The 22,816-nt window shown below is 41.9% G+C and overlaps 1 protein-coding gene and 2 long non-coding RNA genes across 5 annotated transcripts in view; 2 read left to right on the top strand and 1 right to left on the bottom strand.

Moving 5' to 3' along the window:
• PDE10A (phosphodiesterase 10A) overlaps positions 1 to 22,816 on the bottom strand; it is a 367,399-nt gene that overhangs the window by 223,227 nt on the left and 121,356 nt on the right. The window lies entirely within an intron of this gene.
• Positions 3,035 to 20,387, top strand: LOC119716338 (uncharacterized). The gene is made up of 4 exons (XR_005264208.2): positions 3,035 to 3,756; positions 4,112 to 4,396; positions 16,216 to 16,280; positions 18,898 to 20,387. It is a non-coding gene; the product is annotated as an uncharacterized lncRNA (long non-coding RNA).
• LOC110353693 (uncharacterized) lies at positions 10,346 to 13,434 on the top strand. Its single transcript, XR_002404465.4, has 2 exons — positions 10,346 to 10,776; positions 12,274 to 13,434. It is a non-coding gene; the product is annotated as an uncharacterized lncRNA (long non-coding RNA).

The following is a 22,816-nucleotide window of genomic DNA, read 5'->3' as shown; positions in this document are numbered from 1 at the left end:
TCTTGGGCCACTAAAGTGTTTTATTCACTGACTTGGTGTTTCCCAGGCAGATACCTCGTGAGGCTGAATCCCACCTCTCAGCATAGCTCCTTGAATTGAGGAGCTCAAGAGCTGGTTTCGGCATGACCATGCACACACCCTAGCAGAGATTACTATGCGAAGGGGAAGACATGAAGGGTTAGCAATTTGGACTGCACATTTTACCTGGCAGCTTGGTCTTTAGCAACTAAAGCTGCCTTCTAGTTCAGAAAATAGCTGAAGCTCCAGCAAGTACAGGAATTTCAGGAGTCCAGGCACAGACGGCATGCTACAGCCACGCATGCTGTCCCCAGCAGTGATGCCTTCACCACCATGAGCTAAAAGAGCCAACACAGCAGGAGGAACAACCACAGGGAAGATAGAGCAAATCTTCCATCCAGCTAGCTGCAGCCATGAACTTTGAAACAAAAGGACCCTTGATACAATGAAATGACAGAGAAAACACACCTGTGGCCTCGAGCATTTCTGAAAGTGAGGTGAGCAATAACACAGACTGTACCACTGACTATTAGTTAACTATGACAGAAACTCAGTAATGCAGTTAGAAAGTTTCTATTCTTAGTCCAAATTTGGATGTTCCTCTCTTGTGCACGTAGACCGTGGTTGACAAAGTTAAATAAAATCCTTTGCCTTATATAGCAGAAAGCTTTTAGGCTACAAGAATCCCATACCAGAATGGTTTTCAGCCTAAAAATTACATTATGATGGCAACTCAGACACTAATTTTTTGTTTAAGCCCTATGGATTGAGCAGTTCTTAAAACACAACACTTAATAAAAATAATAACGAATAGTAAATCCATGTATATATGGAAAATGATTACGGAGAAGTCTCTCTTTAGGAGGTAGAAAAGGAGTTGAACAGAATTTACTGAGAACTTATAGTATTTTATAGTCCGTGATGCATGTTTCTATTATTTTCCTTTAACATTATGCTATAGCATAGCAGTAGGGGGAAAAAGTGCCTCATAAAAAATCTGTACAGATATATTTTTGTGTAAAGATTAGCCTTCTTCTATGAAAGCCTATTTTTTTAAAACACAGCTACAGTTAAAGAAAGAAAACCAGCCAATTTTCTTGAAACGCAGCCATGTGTGGAAGGTTTTACTTGCTAAAACACCAGGAAACACCATCTCAGTAATGCTTTTTTACAGGATGTACCTACTTCAGCTCAAGTGTTAGTAAACAGGGGGAACAAAAGTCCTAAGCAATCTGTGGACCACAATCCCCACCACAATCACCCACAGAATAGTTAGCTAGGGCTCGGATTCTCCCTTACACTAATAAAATCTGAAACTGGACTTCTTGGTCCCTCTTTTAGCCACCAGACTTGTGGCTTAGGTGGGCTCTCACAGATATTTGTCTGCTCAAGGGTTTGCATCAGTAATAGCTGAACAGCTCACAAAAATTAAAAAAAATAAAATAAATAAATTAAATAAATTAAAAAAATAAAAAAAAAAATCCAACTAAACACGAGCCCAGGATCAGCATCACTACTCAGACAAAAACACCTCAGATTTAATTCTGAGCACAGGAGAGTAATTTTTAAGCAGCTCTGCTAAAGGTGCCCAACCTGTACATATGGTCCCTGTGATAATCCCAACCCAACACATCCACCAACCTCTGCACGCGGGTCCATATGGTGACCCTAAACCACATATGCTAAACCACAGGGTCAGTCCTGTCCATGTCCCTGAAGGCCAGAAATAAAAAGTTGTTAAAATGGGACCTTTGCATTTAGTAGGGTAACAACACAGGGAAGAACACCAGGATAACGTGGTCACGCACTGGTACAAGAGGCACAAACCAGCTGACTTGACAAAGTCATGCCAGTGTGCATGGCATTCACCCCTTGATATACAGGTTTATACTGGGAGGCTGCACCCCACAATGGCCACTCCTGAACATGGTAAAGCAGGGCAAAGCCTCATGTCCTTTTACAGAAAAACACTTGCTCTCCTAGCACTATCACAGCAGCAGCAAAGAATGCAGAAGAGCAGAAGAGCCCGTTGTTTCTGTGCCAGCTGAACAGCCGTTTGCTGGGAGGGAGCAAAAAAGCAGTGATGCTCTGTGATGAAGTTACCAGTTGCCTCAGCTCAGGCTGGGTCTCTCTACATCAGGTACTCTTTGTGCCCAAGGGCAAGCGTGGAGAAGGTAATCAAGAGAAGGTGTTGTCCACGCTTTACATCAGAGAAGACATAAAGCTGGTGTCATGAACTTGAGCACTTCATCCTAAAAACTCCCCCCAAAGGCTGTAAAAAGCTGTGAATTTGTAGTAGGAGAAACGGAGCCCTGGAGGACGGAGCAGGTGAGAGCACCGGAGGTGAAAGCATTGTTACATGCTAGCACCTGCACGCATGAGGGTGGAGAGAAATGCCCAGGAGGCACTGCAATGAAACCTCCACATCTCCTTGGCAATAACATAGGCATCGGTTTTGATCACTGAGTAGAAAAGCAGTGCAAAAGGCCCAGAAAGTCATCTGCAGAGCATAAAGCTAACCCAACAGCACTGACTGGCAACACAAGATGCTAGACAATTCTGGATTAGCTTAATGGCCCCATGTCTCATCAGCATGAAACAAAGGAGCCCTTGTTATTAGTAAATATTTTATATTAAATTAAGATAATCAAAAGAAAAAAAAAATCAGTATGAACATTTAGAACAAAGGCAGAGGGTAAAGAATGTGTCCTTTTAAGATAGCCTGTATTTCTTAGGAAACACATTACTGACTGAAGAAAATAAAATGGGAAAACCTGTATCTAGCAACCTTCTTGATTGACACACAGAGAATCTGAGAAAACAACATTAAGAACTGATTCCTACAAATTCCCTTAATAAATGCAAGTCCCTCAGTCTGAGATGAAGACAGACATGGAGTAAAGAACCAGGCCCATTTTTTTGGCAAAGGCATGTAGTTGGTGTTCTTGGCTAAACTCAAGATCTTAAAATGATGACATGCACGTATTTATTTTGGTGTGGCAATTACCTAGGAACTCAGACCAGAACAACTACAAACAGATTTCTGCCCCATGGATTTATATAATGCTTGAAGAAGGCACGTAGGAATTATAAAGGTAATTCAGAAGTATTTTTAAGTTATTTTTCATAAATTTCAATAGAAGAAACAGGAGTTTAACATCTGGTGAGAGAGTTTGAATCCAGCAGCTCAGTCTTATCAAGGCATATGTTAAATATATGATAAAAAATCCAGCTAGCCCATTATCTCTAACAGCATCTGTGAATTTTTGAAACTGCCATTTCTGTAGACATCTGAATTGGTCACTGGAGGTGGTAAATAAGATGATTTGCCACAGATGCAAGGAATCAAATCCTGGAGCTGTGCACAGAACAAATGGGAGCTCTGTTCGAGCCAAGATGGAGCCTTCCCTCCTTGCTACTTGAGGCCAAGTGCACCCACAAACAGCTGCACTAAAGCCCTCACATCAGTTACGGCCTGACCGCTGCTGGGGAATTTCACAAAGTTGTATTTACTTGTTAAAAATGATTGATTTGAGCTCCCCTCCATCTTTGAGCAATTCGTCTGCACGCTGTACCATCTGCTGTAATTCTCCCAGGTTGGCTTTGTCATACCGTAACACACAAAAATCAATCACAGCCTCTTGATACGTCAGTGCCCGAGGAAGAGCGGCCGCATGCGTGATCTCACCATTCATTTCACGCTGTACTTTTGCTCCCTGCCCAGCGAGTTTGGAGACGGTACGTTGCTCCCCTTTCCAACAATAAGATCTTATCACAGGCAGCTGGCCCACGTTCTGCACTTTCATTTTTATTGTGTGGGTTCTGAAACTCTGATGCAAATAGTCTGCCGAACATCCTCCCTCCACTGCATGTGGTTTTTTTTTTTTTTTTCCTCTTCAACCTCCTTGCATGCAGTGTGCTCCAGCGTCATGCTGGCTCCAGCCAGCTCCCATTGTTCACATTGTTGTTTTTGTGTCAAGGGCGTGAGAGGAATTTTTTCTTTTTTCTTTTTCTTTTTTTTTTTTTTTATTTTTATTTTTGCCAGGACAGCAATTTAAAGCTAAGGCCTTGAAAATACACTTGCCATTTGCAGGAAAATAGCTACTGGACTCACCACAAGGCCAAAGATGAGGGGAAGACCCAAGTGGTTAAAATACAATAACATAAATTAAAGAAGGACTGAAGAAAGAAGCCATTTGCAGAATAGGATGAAGACACCAAAAATTGAATATTCTCTGCAATGGCCTACATAGAAGAGGAACTGCCACAGCAGATTAGATGAGTGGTCCGCTGGGGCTGCCGTGCCAGCAGCACGGTGGTTATCTCTAAAAGCGTGAGAGAAATGATGCGTGTGACTGGGAGTGACAAACGGGACAAGGTAAGCAGCCAGCTAATTGTGCAGTGCTGTGCATGGGTTATGCACGAGATACTTCCCGATACCTACTTGCGAGCAGCACTACTTATTTCTGTATGGAGTGTGTCTTTTTTTTTTTTTTTTTTTCATTCAACAGGAAAAACAAGAGGAAATGAACATGTTTCACCATTCTCTTCACAGATTTGTTTTGTTTTTAATTTTTAAATACTGTTCTCCTTCACAGCTCATAAAGTCTGAAGCCTGTCTCCTATAACCTTTCTTCTTTAAAATCTCGTCTATGTTGATCCTGTCTCCTCCTGTGACCACTTTTATCACATCTTTTGCAATTGTTGCAACTGAAGACAGCAACCTTTCAGGTGACATTCCAGCCTGTCCTCAATACTATGCCCTCTAGGTTTACACCTTCTAGTTGGCTTTTATTGACCTCCAACCAAGTATCCTAGGAACTGCAGTGGTTATTGTGGTTTCCCCAAAGCTTCCCACCAGGTTAGCACCAAGAAGCCCCGAGCGTCTAGGGTGAAGCCCATGAGAGTTCTTCAGAAGCTCTGGTCTTCTGTGGGACTTTCTGCTGACACAAAATTACCCCTGCTTTCTCTCTGTGTCTTCAGTGCCCTTCCCCCTCCTCCTCTCCCCATCTGCTGGCTGTACAGATATTTGAAACCCTTCAGGTGCTTTTCATCCCCTACACTCATGTTTTGATCTGAAGCTCAAGGGAAGCCTTCCCATTGATTTCATAGAGCCTCAGGCCAGTTCCCAATTTACTTTCCACTCCCTTCTCTAAATCCTTCAAATCCCTACAATGTTCTTGTTCAAGTACCAACTTCTCCTAACTACAAGTCCCCTCTTAATTTTGCTCTGCGCTGAGCTGCTGCCAGTCATCATTTGTTTATTCTGTGGCTTCAGAGCATGCCCTTTGTTTGGCATAGAAAATATCTACGCTTCCAAATCTTACCTCATCAGTTCAGGATAAATGGTCCTTGCCTAGTAGTTTGTATTTTCTTTCAAAGTTTCTTATAAAGGGCTACACCAAAAAGGTCATGAAAAAATGGAGGCAGTTGGCCAGGAAATGGTTCTTCAAGACCCTATGCTGGCCTTTCCTCTTCCTAATTATGCTCTGAACTGCCTCAGCAAGCAGTCAATAACAGGCCCTACACTAACAACTTCCACTCACCACAAACAGCTAGTCATAACTTGCTAAAATACAAAAGTTATTCATAAAGCTCTCTGCTCCTTTAAAGAAACCAACAACTCTGTTTGTTACACACTTGGGATGTTGTCCTCCACCTGTAGAAGTGCACTGAGACTCCCCTAGACTCCACCAGGATTGGGCTGAAGCCCACAATTCATTATTTTTGTGATTCCATACTACTTATTCCGAAAGCCTTAGATGTATACTGGTATCTTTTAGTCCTGGTAATTTATTGAACTTTAGATTCTCAAGAGGCTTTACATCTTCATCCTTAGACACTTTTGTCTCTGTTAAAGAGACATAGATAGGTTAAAATTGTATTTACAGAAGTCAGCTTTCCTCTCCCTAAATCACGTAGGACTTACACCAGATACTGACAGTACTTCAAGTTTTGTCTTCTGTTGAACATCCTGTACAAACCATGTGGAAATTATGTTGTTTTCCCGTAGAAGTGCACTGGAAACAATGTGCACACACCCGTGCATGCGGGAGTACAATACGGAGCTAAAAGTCCTTTTTCCTAAAACCTTACCTCATGCTGGGGAGCAGGTGACTCTGGGACTGACTGCAGGAGAGGAGCTGCAAGTCTTTGCTACTGGTCTGTTATTGTAAATAAGAGCAGACACATGATGAGGGAAGTAGAACTCCCCCAGAACTTGCAGAATTTATCTAATGCGAGAAGAGATCAGGTCATCCACCTCAAATGTGCACATGCTGCACGGTCTTTGAGTGAGATGTACTGACACCTCATTTTAAATGAAGTCTGTAGCCCCATACAGTTTTCTCTGCATACACTCATTAGTCCTCTAAATGCTAGAACCTTTGTATGAGGCTTTGGCTAAGAAACCATTGCTTTATTTTATGGGCTTTGGTTAATAAACCACCATTTTATTTTACTGCTAGGCCTGTCTGACACCATGCAACAAGATTAATTAGGATAGAAAAATAGTAAAGGAAGAGGACAGCTATGACGCAGGAGTGATGTGCACACCAGAAATATGCTGAAGGAGCTTGGGACAGGAAGATGGGAGGGCAGGATGTCTGCCCATTGCTGTAATAACACAAATCCCATCTTGTTTGTCCCTCCTCTACACATTCCTCCAAAGCAGCTATTAGGATAAGGGCACAGAGATCACCAGAGAAATCTCCCACCCCTTCCTTCATGTTACTTGTCTCACCACCACCAGAGGTAGGCCAGGACACCAATTTAATTCCAAACTTTAAAGAGGGATACATGCATTTTGGAAGGCATCAAACCACGTGTCATTCATGCACCTGGTCTAGGTGACATATTTCTCTGATAGGAGTATGTCAGGGACTCCAGTTCGGCCTCACACCCCAAGTCTAGGCCACAAGTCCAGAGAGGGTGAAGGACTTCACTGCTGTGCTCTGTTCCAGTAAGCTTTGCTTCTTCTTTCAGCCTTATGCTCTGCTGTCCTCATAAAATTCAGTTAAAGCATTATAGCCAGTATCAAAGTGTTGACCTTAACATTAATTACTCAGGCTAGCAATGGTTGCAGGTCCCCAAAGAGTCCTTTAATTATTCCTGGTTTTGGACATTGACATCACTGAGGAAGAGAGATTTCTCAATAAAGCTGGAGCTAATCCTTCTCAAAGTTTAACTCATCCCCCTGAATTTTGATCATGCAATTGATCAGATTGTCGCAAAGAACGGGAAAAGCTTCTAAAAAAAAAAAAAAAAAAAAAAAAAGAAGAAAAACACTGGATTCCATTTTCAAAAGTGTCATTGAATACTCTTTGGGTTTGTCAGCTCTCTAAAATAGCTTGGTCTAAAAATTTCACATTCTTTTTATTCCTGCTAAGGAGTGGTGCCCTTGACTAGTCTCTTGTGTATTTCTTTCTTTTTTTGTTTTTTCTTTTTTTTTTGGTGGAGATTACATGAAGAATTAAACAAATTAATAAAGTGCCCAAAGAACACATTAGCTCACAAGCAATATAAACGACACATCCAATCAATCTGACACATTCACTGCAGACCTATTCCTGTCTAGCTGGTTCTTGGGAGACTTAATTGTCAAAAGATCCCAAGGGAGATAAAAAGGGAGAAGAGTGAGGATAGAGTGGGGAGCACCATCTGAGGTCTTGGAGGCAACTGCTCCATTTCCTATCAAGGCTGAGTTTCAGATCCCCTGAAACAAGTAAGGGGTGAGAATGTGAAGAAAAGTGAAGAATGAGCATGGACCTGCTAGATGAGGAAGATCCCATGGGAAGCCAGCAAGCTCCCTGTTATGAATTCATGATTTCTTCCTGTGCCCCCAGCTAACACAGTGCTGTCAGAGGCACTGTTATGCCTCTCCTTATTTTCTCCTGCTTTAATGCAGAATATGACATTTCTTAGACTTGCTTTCTTGACCTCTGCTACTTATTAGGTGCAGGAATAGCTTGAATTTAAAGCAGTTTTTTTGTGCCAAAGACAGACTTGATTAGGAAGGGTTAAGTTCCTCTGTAACAGATGCTGATATAATTTTTTAAAATCACATCCAATCCTTAATTGCTGATGACAAAGACTATTTGCAGCACACAGGGATGCCAGGAATACCCTTCCATCTCAGTGTTACAGGCAAGAAAAACATTGGTCAGCACTGATCATTTCTCTGTGGCACACTTTGCACACGCTGCTTTGGCTCACACCACCAGGGATGACAATGCTGACGAGAGGGGTACATGGAGTGCTTGTCAGAAAGCTGCCTCACTCTAATGTAACCATAAAAACAACAAAACTATGGCCAGAATAACTGCCTCCAGACACACTCCAGCTCCTCACAGCTGAGGGCTCAGGAGGGTGTCTCCTCCTTGACCTCCTTCCCCCTTACTCCTACAATTCCTCTGTGCCCATGAGCATTTCAAAAAGGGGGAGAAGGCCACTGGGCCTCCTCAAAGGCGTGAGCTCTTCGAGGGAACCATCCTCCTACCTGCTAATGGGGAGGAAGGCCCTGAGCTCAAGGAACTGCTGCTGTGTGACACCAGGCTGCAGGGAAAGGACCTTGTCATGCCACACAGCCCTGGTCCACATGAGGGGCGTCAGTGCTGGCAGGTGTACAGGGAGAGGGGAAGGGCACAGGAGGCCCAAACCCACAAGCTCCACTTTTCATTTTGGTTGAAAGCAACAATATGCATCCTCCCCTTTGCTTCCATTTGGTCAGAGGCTTTGAATGCCACATTTCAGTTATGCCCAGAGCAAACTGCTCAGTCCTACCTTTCATGAAGCAGACACTAACTAGGAGAGAGGTACAGGGTGGAGAAGAGGTTGAAGAAGCTGGGGGAAGGGTAACTAGGTAGGCAGACCAGGTGGTTGGGGCTATGCGAGGGTACCTGTTGGGCAGCCTTGGTCTTGATTCCCTCAGCTGGGAGCCAGACAACACACAAGGCCTGCTGTTTGGACCATACCAGACCCACCAAGCCTGCTTCTGCTGCCAGGAGGAGCAAGGGGGTCTCCAGCTGCTAGCAGGGGAGCACCCAAGGCCTAGGAGGAACAGAGCAAGTGAGCTACAGCATCGTGCCCATCCAAGGCACCTTCCTGGCAACTTCCTGACACGCATACCTGTCTTCAACGTCCCTATTATGCACAAGAACAGCTGACTACTGAAGACTCGATCATTTCTCATTTTTCTCCATCCTGTTGGCTGAAATGAACATCTTGCCCAACTAGCATCAGGGGACATGACAGATGTGTCTTTTTGCAATGACTGTATATATAGCCTTAACACAGCACCAAGCAGTAGGTTAAAAATAAAAAAGAATAAAAAAGAATATATAATCAAATTTTTGTTCTTTGTCCTCCGATGCTCTTTATCTTGTCTCCTTCCTTGCTTGCAATCCTCATGGCCTTCAGTTTCTCCTTTCACAGCTTACTGAAGATCCCCCCATCCCTTGTGAAGGCCTCCTGCAGCCCATTGCCAACCGCGTGAGCCTTCTCATCCCTAGCACTCAGATTTGCATTCACACAGGTGAAATGCAGATTGAGGCCTTCCGAGGCATCAGACTAAACATATCTCCTGACTTTCAGCTAACCTTCTACTGAGCAGCACTGTAATACTCACTTGCACATACTGTAAGTGCAGAGGCACATTTTAATAGTAATAAAAATAATGTTCTTTTCCCTCTGTTGAAAACATGGAAGATTTCCAGCAGCAAGTCAGGCAGTCAGCCTCCCCTGTACGCCTACTCCTGCAGGCGTGCGTAGGGAAGAAGTTCACTTTGTGACATGGAAGCCTGTCATTCCTCCAACCCCTCTTTCTTCTCTGATGCCCACATAGACGCTCTTATATTTTTTTCCTGGATGCCTTCCCTCCTTCAGAGTTAAACTGAACCTCCCATCCTGATCACAGGCCTCTGCATTCAAGGCACAGCACAGAAAAGGAAAAAGAACATTTTTTAAAATTATTATTATTTTATTTTTTATAACATCCTAAGCTCTGGCTCAGTGAAAGAACTGACTGGTCAGCCTCTCCATGCCATCATAAATTTCCTTTAAGTGATAAAGTTGCTCATTCAGTCTTTACTGCCTCCTCTGACGAAGACTGTGGTGGACAGTTACTTCAAGAAATGCCACATTACAAATGGGAACTCATTCACTGAATTGTTTTATAGACCAGTGTACATCAATTTTGCATAGACTATTTTGTTTTTAGAGCTAATTCCTAATCCTAACTCACATCACAGACACATATTTCTGCTTGGATTAATTAAGATCTTAGAGAGAACCTTCTGCTCCATTACCCTCTGTTACTGATTTATAAAAGAGGACACAAAGCAATGCTCTTAATGATAACGAGGGGAATATATTATCTCTTAATGTCATTCCTGGTTCCTATGCTTAAAATGTGAAGAGAGAAGAAACTTGGACGTTTCAGGGAACAAAAAGAAAATCTTTGTCAGCTGCATGGCATTCTTAAGTGGCAGATGCAAGTCTTCAGTAGATGACCCACTTAACTCTCCATAACGAGCACTTTGGTCAGTGATTCCTCAAACCTGAAAACACTAACTGGGAAGAGGAGAGAGACTACCAGGAACAGGAAGTTGCAAACAAAAAGAGGCTCTTGTTTATACTGCTAATGACGTGAAGCAGCTCGACAGGACCAAAAGCACTAAGGGTCAAAGGAAGATGAAGCTTTTTTGGAGCACACTGAAGGCCAGTACTAACTGAGATAGGAAGACTGTGCAGACCCTCCAGGTAAGGGAAAGAGCTGTGTGGGAAAGTGCAGAGGAAAGACCACAGGACAAGTTCTCTTGCAGGGACCAACTGAGCTGCTGAGCATCCTCAGGTGGGAGAAAACACCCCGGCTGATTTTATAGAACCTAGGTAAAAATAACCACATTAGCTGTGACCAGAAAAATAAATAAATAAATAACCAATAATAATAATAATAAAAAAAGATGAATTGCATAAGATTCATGATTTGCCCCTACCAAGCTTCCTGCTCTTTGATGAGACAGAAATCCATCTTCTGCAGGAAAAGGCAGCAGAGCAAAGGTGGAAAGGCTCAGTTACAGCAACAGGGCTGGACTGCTGAAGCAGCCAGAAAAAAAAAAAAAAGGCCTAGTCCTGGCTCACAGGACTTTTCTTTCATATTTATTTGAACTGTAATCCAACACAATCCCATTCCCACCATACATTTATCTTAAACAAAAGCAGCAGCAAAATCAAAATGATAACTTCTCAGTGCTGGGAAGGAGAATCCCAGGATGCTTTTCTCACAAGCAGTCACTGGCTACTTCCAGAGAAATGCAGACCTTGGGTGGGCAGCCTGTTATTTCCAGACACTGAAGCCCTGGTAAATAGGGCCACCTTTTCCCCTGGCATGGCCTTCACTGCCTGCTTGTCTACACATCCCAGCATCTGCCCACAGTTATTTTGACTCAGAAAATAAGACTAACAAAAAAAAAAAAAAAAAAAGCCAGTTACCTTCATTTTAAATGGTTTACTTAATCTCATCTAATCCAAATGTTGACTATGTTATTTTTGCAAAGTTGTGCAACTTTGGCAAACTGAAAGCATTTGCCTTTTACCTATCTATAACACCATCACACACAAAATACTCACACTGTAAAACGCATGTCTGCTTCTTTCCAAAAATAAAGAGGAGGTAGCTGAGTAGCCCACAGAGCTCACTGCAGGATTTACCCAGGGCTGGTCTGTAGCATCTAGGCACATCTGTCTCTGTTTTATACTAATTTGGCAGAAATATAAACCAGAAGTGACTTCCCTTAGTCAAAAAAAAAAAAAAAAAAAAAAAAAAAAAAAAAAGATTAACAGGGAACAGAACAGAGAAGCCTTGGCTTCTTCAGAACATACACATAACAGCTAAAGAGGTGAATAAACCCATTTAAATGGGTGTATGCAAGGCCAGGCCTATAGGAACTGTATCTCACTTGGTAATGTGTACAAATTTGCTGGAAAATGATGTGCATCTCAGCATGCAAACTGTTATTTGCCATTCCTGGGAAATTTTTAATGGGAAATTGTTTACCATGACCCAGTTATTGCCCTTGTTTTCAGACTCAGGAATAAGAGGTTTTACAATTTTTGGATTAAATACTTTTGGAAAAGTATTCTGCTGTACTACATTTTTTTCCATATTTTCAATTTCTTTGTACTGGTTTAATTTTGGTAAAACATGCAAACAAAAGCACAAACTGAAGCGTACAGCATTTATGTTTGTAATTACAGAATAAGAGAGCCATAACCCATGCTGCCTCACGCTTCACCAAAAACTTCTCAAGCCTCTGAAGTCAAGGATAATTTTATATGTACTCTTGCTGAAGCCTCAATCTAACTGGATTCTTAAAAGACCAGACAGAGTTGCTCTGTCTCAAAGCATGAGGAAGACATGTATATATTCACCAGTAATTTAATAAACTAAACTTATTTTGCAATTAAGATGGGTTTGGCAGGTACAAATAGAATCAGATTAATTGTGTCTGATTGATTTATAATAGTTTCTAATCTGAGCCACCAAAAGGGAATAAAAGGAGAAGCTGCTTTCATTTACACAGCGCTACCTGGAGGCCAGATTTCCTTTCCAGTAGTGCCTGGCTACTGCACTCTGCTGATTTTGTGGATGTTCAAAACCAGACCAAACTTTCTACTTCTCCCCATGGCATGGCTAATGGGACCACCACTGTGCTACAGAGCTGCTAAAAGATGATGGCCTTTACTACAGAACTGTTTCATTGATGTTGATTCCTGTAACTTCTGCAGATGGGTAATGACAACAAAGTTGGACTCCATAATTGCAAAATACAGCTGATATTCATTGCCTGCATACACCTTTGTTTCTTATCCACTGCGTATTAGCCAGAAGCTCTCAGCTCCCAATAGCCAGGTCTTTCCATCTGGGCCTAAGAACAGTCACTTGTAAGCAATCCTAACTAAACAAGGACCTCACAGCAAGGAGTACTTCCAGGAACTACTTGCAAAACAAAAATGTGTGTACATGCAAACAAACAGACGGTGACATACTTCAAACTACCTGGACCTTATAGAGCCCCATGATGAAGCACCATGAAGCAAACATAGCAGCAGTTGACCTGTGCACAGAAAGACTCTCACAGCTTGTGGGAAGATGCCTGGTCAACATGAGGTGAGTGCAGAGATTGTGCTCAATCAGTGCCTGAAGTCTTCCCAGCACAAGAATGGCAATGCCACAATAACAAACTGGAGAAACCACTGCAAGGGATCAGTCGGAGCAGCTCAGTGACTGATCTACTATGAACTGAAAGACAAATCAGCCCCCTCTCTAGCTACAAATTTACAGAGACCTAGGGCTTGCCCACCTCTTTGGGTATGTGAAACCCAGCCAGCCCAGGGAACCTTGTCCACTTTTTCCAGTTTCACTATAATGATGGTGTTTTCTCACATCAGTCTGACAAGATGGCTCAAAAGCTAAGCAGTAGAGCAACCAGAGCTAAAAACACTCCTGGGATTATTCCCATATTGTACGCAATCAGCTTTGCTTCCATTTTATTCCTACACAGTTTGAGAATATATATATATATATATATTTGATTATTTTGATAGGAGAGATGTAGGTGCTCTATTTGTGATTAATTTCTTCAGAGACATATTTTCAAGCTGCTTCTGATTATCACCTCTTCATTCAGATCTTCCTTTCCAAAGACAAGATTGTAACAAAAATGCCATTTACTGTCCCCATGTTTACAGCATTTTTAAAGTTGACAGTGTGTTCTTCAGGACTGAAGGGCGCAGGGGGATAGGGAAGTTATTTGTTTAAAAATGAAAACACGCAAGCTGTTGGAACAGAGAGAATGAAACCTCATAGGGCTCAAGCACTCTTTAAGAAATTCTACAGAAGCAGTGTAATAGCACTGAAGGCTGATTCACGTAAGGAGTGATGCATCAAATGCATGTAATTTTTGCTGTACAATCAAGAGCTTGGTCTACGTGTATGTCCTCATGCATAGTCAAAGCCTGCAATGTAAAGAAGGCTGAGTCAGATTGTAAAAAAGGCTGTTTAATTCTCTAACATAAAGCATATGTTAAAAGCATGCTCTCTAAAAATTTCAGCAAAAAATCTAAGTATGTTGGTTTAGATACCAACATGAATTCTGAAAAAAATCCTTGAAGAAAATATCTCTATTTGTATCTTTCCAGGCTGTGTTCTAAGTGGCTGCATCCCAATAAAGAGAAAATGGGTAGCAGATTCTAAGGCTTTAAGTTTCAAAGCACTTCGTAATTTTAGATGCCCTCTCTGATATGCTTTGGGTATGCAAAAGATGAGAGCTCAGCATTTCCTAGAAGTCAAGCTCTCTCCAAATTCAGAAATAAAAGCTTAGGCACCTAGTTCTATATTTGGGGACATTTGAGTTTAAACACTGACAGTTCCAACACATAGTATTAATTCATACTTTTTCCCAGGATACAGCTTCCTATAGTCTATATAGTTAATTGCTTATATGTAAACAACTTAACTTCTTAGGTATTTACTGGCTTCTCTTTCAGAGTCTCTGAAAATCATACTATTTTTATTTAGGAGTCCAAATATAGAATTAAGCCTAGCATGATATTTAACAGTCATACAAGTGCTACTGACCAGAGCTCTCAATACTTTGCAACAGAAATGAAATACAACAATTCTTTCACAGATGTTTTCTTAGACAGGAAAGCTTAAGGGAGAAAGACATCTTATTCCAAGTGGAGATGGTTTAAAAAAAAAAAAAAAAAAAAGGTAACATGCAAAGACTGCAGTATTACAAGCTTCTATAAAGATAACACATTGAAGACCCTTCAAAAGCCAAATATGTCACTCAAGTTAGGCAGAAATTAGCAATACTTAGCACATGAAAGACTTTCTTAGAAGACTAAAGAAAGCTACAATTTCTCAGCAAATCTGATCATTATCATCAGAAAGTGAAATAGCAAAAATTATTAGGGAATTGTTAGGGAATTTCCCTAACAACAAACTTGTGAACCACGAGGCTCATTTGGGAAATATATTTCTCTGCTTGTTCTGGTGTATAATAGCAATCTCCTAAAGTGGCCGAATGTTAGCAAGTCCTGTGTACCACCAAGGACTCTTATTTAAGAGTATAAGGATAAATACAGTACTGGGAATTCCCTAGAAGTGGATCACCTCCACTTTCCAAGAACTCCTTAGAAAGTAATGATTCAGAGAAGAATTTTGCGTTGCTGAGTTAAAAATAACAATCAATGTGATATCTGCTTGAGATCTCAGTTAAAACTCTAGCAAAACAGCTAAATACCAGTTCAGTTAGGTAGCTTGATGATTTGCTTTCTGGTTTTCAAGCTTCCAGATGAACGCGAAGATGTACTTTTCCCAGTTCCTCTCCTGCTTCATCTTCTGCATAAAGACAGTGCTAGGCATCATATAACAGTAGCTGTATCTCCTTTTCAAAGTCTGACAAGAAGTATAAATTGCAATACTAAATGAACAGGAGTATGCCATCCTGATGAAAATTTGCAGACTGTGAAAGTAACTTAACAGAATGTGGCCAGAAAGTCAAGACTTACAGACATTGCTTCAACAATAGCTTTAACAAGCAAAAAGTTGCTTGTTTTGGTTGGGGTCTTTAGAAAAGAAAATGGTATATTTGAAAGTGGCATGTTTTATGTAGTTGTCAACAGTATTCTTCTCTGTTTTGTTCAGTTGCTGTTTTGTATTAGAAAGAATGATTACTCAGGGAAAAGATGAACTATCAGAGCAAAAGAGGATACCAAGTACCCATGGACGACATAGGATGGGAAAATACTGTTTTATATGGGGTAGCTCTTCACTCTGTGCAGTGAGAGATGAAGAAGTTCTTATTTCTGCTGGCCTTATTTCCTGCACTGTCACTGTGACAATGTGGGGAGACCTACATCTTCACGGGCTCCAAACAGCTCAGACAAGAATAAGTTTCTGCAGAAGAGGAGCCATATTGCTCATCTTCTCCCTACACAAAATAACAATTTCAGTCCAAATCTAAACTGACTATAGGGTACTCAGGGGACTTAGTGAAGATTTATATTAACGAATGTGAATAATGTGAATACAGGATCTGTTCTACCCCCACAGGTAAACAATTTATTAGAGGGAACGTAACAAACCAGACATAATGCCTTAATCACTTTTTTTTTTTTTTCCCTGCACAGGTCTCTGCCCTTCACAATAAATCTAGCCTTGACATCTAATTGAATATTTCTGCCCAGGAACTCAGGTAGGTAGGTTGCTTGGTTGGCTTGCTGGCTGGCAACCCCACAGCCATGGTTAAAGGTCTTCATAAATTAACGTCAATGCTTCATGCAATTGTTTTTTTCAACCTGGTCAGGTTTCTGTGCACTCTAATTGTTCTATAGCAATGTGGTAAACACTTCCTGCAGACAATTTGTTAGGAAGTTTGGATTTTATATAACCCAGGAAATGAAGTCATCAGACCTGTGGGCTGCCTGTAATGATTCAGTCCCCTGGTTCCTGCAACAAGCAAGCACTTCAGACACAAAAATCCAGAGGCAATGAAAAACTAATGGAAAGAAAAAGTGTGCATAACGGTTTCTCCATTTGTATTCAGAAATTCAAAAAGTTGTAAAGAACCTCCACAGACTTCCAGTTGTTTATTTTTATCCTTGTTATCAAAAATATAAATAAATTTTGATCTCTCTCCTCCTCTTGCCTTGATTACTTTCGGGAACAGAATGGGATAGGACATATAGGCAGGGATTGAAGTTTCTGTCGATACCCTTTCACTGAAGCAACACTGCTTTTTTTCCTTGCCTCATATTTCCATTGATTACAAAATACACATTTCCATTTTTATTAACTTCCCTGCTTTTGCATCATCAATCACTTCATCAACACTCTGGAAAAATTGCTACAGCTTGCACAGCATTCCCTGAAATGGCCTAAGGGCTCTGAAATGTTCATAGCTTCCTAGTTCAAAACTAACTTGGATTTGACCATCTTTGGCACTTGCTGCAGGTCTCATTTATTTCAGAAAGCCTTTGAGGAAATTCAGAGAAGTTTAAGATACTTTCTGACTTATAATATTATTTGCATTTCGCCTGAATAAATGTTCCCTGGGAAAAGGGATAATAAGATCAAATCCAAATGCACTAATGTTTCTGGAACTTGAGGCAAGTGGCAGACTGCTGGAATCCTCCAAATTACTGCTTTCTTCAATGCACACCAAAATAATTTCAATATGAATGGCTATATTTTGAACCTCAGTCATGGCACTGTACAAGTGCTCAGTTAGAGTTATACTTCTGTGCCTATTCCATGCCTTCTACCTCATTTGTAACCTTAATACTATCTCTCCTTTTAAGTTAGTTTTACATAGTAGAAATATTAGTATCTTATGTAATCCTTTTTCTGTCCCATTCCTAACCTGTCTTGAAATGTAAAAAGTTCTCTCTCTCCTTGTGACTTATCTCCTGGGCCTCACCATTTTGCTCATGGAAGTTCTCGTCTAGACTTCAACACCATGCAGCTGTGGTATGTGACCTCAACAGAGTCTTCCCCCTAGTCCTCTAGCTATGTAAGAGGAACCAAAATATTAGTAAGCAGAACAACATTTCCTCCCAATAGTCACAACAAACGCCACTCCAAAGAAGGAGGAAAAGAAGAGACAAAAGAGAAAATGTAAAAAGACTAAAGGAATTTCACATTGCAGACAAAGAAATAATCCTTGGCTGCCTAATATCCTGGAAAATATTCCCCATTTAATCAAAATAAAAGTTTAGACCAGGAAATCTGTTCAATCCATATATGTTCAAGTGCTAAGAAGAAATCGCATCATCTGCTTCTGAATCAACTGGCTTTGGGAATAGTTACTGGAACCTGGGGACTTCTTCAGGTCTCAGCTTTCTACCAGAGGAAGAGAAACTGCTCTGCGAGCCATTGTCAGCTTATTTTTAGCCATACACAAAGCAATTTCAACACTATATGACCTTCATTTTTGATGGAGGTGGGTGCACTTAGGTCTTTCTGCACTTATCTATCCAACATGTAGGCAGAGGGTTGTATTGGTACAGCTCGTAGTGCCAGCCATCCTATTATTGTAGTAATGCGTCTCTCCCAGAATTATACAGCTGCAAATCTGGGTCTGCCACTGGCATGCACAGTTTAACAAAGTGCTACATTATCCTTACACTGCTGCAAACGTTATTAGGGCTTAGCACAAGCTAGTATTTGCCTGTGAACTCCATCTGACTCTGAATTCAGTGGAAAGTAGCCTGTCCCATATCTGGCAGGTTTTCCTTTTGGCTGGGACACACAGAAAAATCTGAGCTGGAAAAGAGGAGGAGGAGAAATCTGAATGATTTGACTGGGGCCTAAACAACCTAAGTGGTAGCACACAGATGAGAAGACAGAAGGGGAGGTCTGAGCGGCATCTGGTGCATGTGAATCCTGATCTGTTGGATGGGGCTTGACATTATCAGTATTCACCAGGCTTACACATATCCATAAACACTACACATGAAGGGAATGAGTGGATCACATGTATTTTTTTTGAGTTTCTTGGGAAATACTTGTAAAAGCAAAGAGCAGGAAAAAAAAAGAACAGGTGGGCCTGGCATGTGTGGAGATAGAAAACAGGTAATAAGAGATATAGCACTGATGGTCTCAGGAGAAATACGGAAAACAAGGGAATTTCAGCTCCCCCCATTACAGAACGTAATCGTCTATCATTAGATGCCATTTAGATGTGCTTACCCTACTCTGATTAAATGTACATAGCCTCTTTTATTATCTTTGATATTTCAAAGCTATTAGCTATACTGCACAACTTACTTTATCTTGTTCAATTTTGCTCTCACTGAGGTTCTTCTTTTCAGAGGTCACTTGATCCTGAAGCCAATGATAAAATTCATCTTCAAAAGAGGAGTGGAAATAAAATTAGAAGAAAAAAAGTCCTTCTGGAGAGCATCCTCCTGACAGCCTGTCCCACTGAATTTGATAGGAATACTCCTGGAAATTAAGCAAGCCTGGTTTATCCTTCAATTACATTCAATGCTGACATTTATTAATTCCCAAGCATAACAACAATTCTGTTGCGTGTTTTTACATAATATACATGCACTCACACTGCTAAGTTCTTCACAGTTGGAAAATAGATTCAGAGCTCAAACGGGTAAAAGAGGCAACAGTCACAAGTAAATCCCAAGGGAGAAATAAAAGGACTTAATAGCAGGCTATTATTAAACTCTATTTGATATATTAAAAAATCACAAGGAAGCCTGTCAAAAAAATTACCATGATCAAATAAATTACAAGGCAAAGCTGCCAGTCATGTCTTGTGAACTGGTACAGCAGAGACACGATGGGAAATAAAATACCCGGAGCTCAGAACAAAACGAGGCTTGCGCTGTCAAACGGCCTGTCCTGTCTGCAGCCTCCCTGCCTCCAGGCAGCTACCTCCTGCTGCCACCTCTGCACCTTGGCCTTCGCTCCCGGCTGGCCAGGGAGAAGCTGAGAGTGCTGTGCAGTCTGCACCGGGGCTAAAAGCCCCACTCCCACTTTGTTCCACCTCCTCCCCAGCAAAACCATTCTTCTCCTCGAAGCTCCTCGTTATCTCCTGCCTACACACTCGCTGCATTCGCATGTACTTTGCCACTTTGCAAAGTGCTCTTGGGATTACTTAGGTACTGCAGAAACCCAAAGTTGCTCTGCTTTACAGCACCGCAATCCTGGCTTCATAAACCTCAACCTCGCACAATGGAGAACTGCTGGAAAATTAACTTCAAAATGTTCCCTTCTGAGTGCGTGACGCCAAAACTCTGCACAGTGCATCGCAACAAGGGTTTCTGCAGAGAAGAAGCCACCCAGTGAAGCACCTAAGGGACAGGCAGCAGAAAAGCTGAGGCTGGACATGCAGCCTCATCTCTCTCCTTCATGCCCATTCACAGCAGGAACTCCTGGGCAGAGCAGTATAGCCTGAGCTATAAGAGGCACTTCTCTTTCTGCAGCTGTCCATCCACGAATTTCCCAGAGACACATGACTGAGTTTAAAGCAGTAAGTGTTGTAGCCTAATGATCTTACAGTGTAACAGAGGAAAGGTTGGAGCAAGAAGCAAGATTTGTCCGGGTCAGCTGACAATGCTAGAGAAAATGGAAAGGCATTTGGGCACGGGAGGCCTCTTTCAGATTTTAGGAAGACAAAGGCTATATACTATGGGAATTTGAGAGTTAAGATTTATTTATTTATTTATTTAGCTTAAACCTGTAATATCAATATAGTCTCAGGTAATTTTTCCCCCTCATTGCATTTACTAGACATTTGTTTGCCTGATCTTTTTCCCAAGTTGCAAGCAGCAAGCTGAGCATCTGAAACCCTAACAATTCTAGTTAAAAAAAAAAAAAAAAAAAAAAAAAAAAGCAGCCAGAAGCCTGTGCAGCTCCAGGGCATATATGTGCTTCTGCACCTGGGTGTCCCTGTGCATTTTATTCCACATAATAAATAAATGTTTATGGAGCAAAGACATTGCCCTGCTTTCATTTCTAGATGTTTCTTGCTGTCCCCCCACCCTCAAGTCATGCTGCAGTTAAAGGGACATCAAGAGTTTCTGTTTAGCTGCTTTTTTTTTCCCTTTTCCAAATGGTATAAAATCTTGATAACCTCTAACCTAGCTGTCAAATCTAGTATGCTTAAGTGAGAGAACCCACTGACGTCAACAGAGCTACTCACATGAATAGTTACAGCTTCATTTGGCCTTAAGGCTTCAGATGTGTTTAAACCATTTAGATCAATTCTAGGTCTCGGATTGCTTTTGCAGTTTCAACCATTTCAAACAAGGAGGAGCAGGAGGAGGCAAGGAAGGAAACACCGGGGAGACAACAGAGCTGCCACCACTTCATTCGTCCTGGAATGCAGTTAATGGCATTCCAGGTGCACTTGGAGGAGCTGAAGCTTTCTCTCTCCACCGTACACGCCCTGAAAGGCCCTTCTCCCAAGGCAAAACGTCAGACAAACCAAACCCTGCCCCACACGTTTGGTCCACAGTCATTCTGCAAACACTCCTAAAGGCTTATTTCAAAGCAAACAGAAAGTGCTCTGCAACCGAGCACAACTCCAAACCCTCTCAGAGGTGCCAGCTCTGTGCAGGCTCCTGGGAGAAACCCTGGGGCAGCAAGAAGCTGTGCTAACAGCATTGCAAGGCAGGAAGGCCCTCGCTGCTGGAGATGCAGTAACTTCCTGCGGTGAGAACAGCTTCTAGAAACCAGCCGTCTTCCCCCGAGGAAGCCCGTGAGATTTTAAAAAACCAACCAAACAAGCAAACAGACAGACACTGCAATGACTGTCTGTCTAATCTCTGGGGAAAAGATGGCGTAATACATCCAGCAAGTGAATCACAGTTCTGCAAATTGGGTGTTCAATTTCAGCAGTCCCACTGGCATCAATACACCTAACCAATCGATCAAGCCAGGCCAAACTGTTACATGACGTTCAGCTCCTAGCTTGCTCTATATAAAAGGGAACATTTGCTCCTTGGGCTTTAGCAGTGGGTTTGAACACAGACCTGTTTTGAAGATCAGGTTTTGTTACCCTCCTCACTTTCTTTCAGTTGCGTTGAGCTGTCACTGACATTTATTCTTGCTTGTTGCTCAGAGTCCTTGGGACAGCTACTGTAATCCTTTAACCAGCTGGCCTGCTGCCAATGGGTTTTATGCTGTATTATAAACAGAATCTGTCAGACTACTCATCCTTGCACGTCCCTCACAAAGAAGAGCCCAGGACCTAAAAAGAAGAGAGTATGCTTTTTGGCGGAAAGGTTGTTTTGCCCTGAGGTTCTTCCTCTGTCCATCTCACGTTGCAATCAGCAAAGATATTCTATCTGGGAACATGCAGGCCACATTCCTACCAATCACCTCAACAAGCCTTACTCCTGCAGTGCTCCTCTATACCCTCCAAGTTCTCCAGCTCTCTGTCTCAGCCCTGACCTCATATGCTGGAAGCCTATGTCCTTTCTCCATCCCCTACACATCCTTCTGAACACAGTCTCCCTCCAGTCTCCAGCCTGGCTCAGTTTGGTCCAAAGGCCAGCCAAGAGGCAACACACACTATGACAGGTTCAGAGCCAAATGTGTGACAGCCTCCTGATTCCTAAACACTCTTTGGGCCAGTTCTGCCCCGCTGACAGGGAAACCCCAGCAGAAGTAGGGGCTGAGCTCCCCTCCTGCATGTTTGGGGGGTGTTTGTTACAGGTTCGCTACTTGCTGCTGAATCCTGCAGACCTTCCAGAAAGATCTTGCTTCCAAGCAGCTAGAATGTGGTCTAAAAGCCTGTGTGCTGGACTGAAAAGCAAACAGGCAACTTGCACAAAGCGAGACAATCTGACCATTAAATCTTTTTTCCTCAGGTAACCCCCTTTAAATTACATAAAATTTTAAATTATCCCCAAACCAACCACTGTAAGGCCAAGAAAATGTTGAGGTACAGCATGTTAATGGATTTGTCAAACACCTAGTAATAAAAGCACAGGTGTAGCATCCAGATGGTCCAAAGCAGGCCCTGGAATGATGCTTGGCAATAGATTTAGGACGATGATGTGGACGTCCTTCTGCCAGTATACTACCTTAATGACCTTGAAAACCTCAAGCCTGTTAGTACATCTATGTGCAGTTGCAGTTAATTTCACCATTTATTAGCCAAGGCCAGGCAAGAGAGTGGAGTATCATGACTACCTCAAAGAAAGTACAACACCAGCATTGCTTCAGCACAATCTCTGCCTGGACCTATCATCTATCATCACAGAA

The sequence above is a fragment of the Anas platyrhynchos genome, chromosome 3 (genome assembly GCF_047663525.1).
Source record: "Anas platyrhynchos isolate ZD024472 breed Pekin duck chromosome 3, IASCAAS_PekinDuck_T2T, whole genome shotgun sequence".
NCBI classification, from domain to species: Eukaryota; Metazoa; Chordata; class Aves; order Anseriformes; family Anatidae; genus Anas; species Anas platyrhynchos.
The sequence above is the reverse complement of the archived record's forward strand: the minus strand, read 5'-3'. Positions and strand labels throughout refer to the sequence as shown.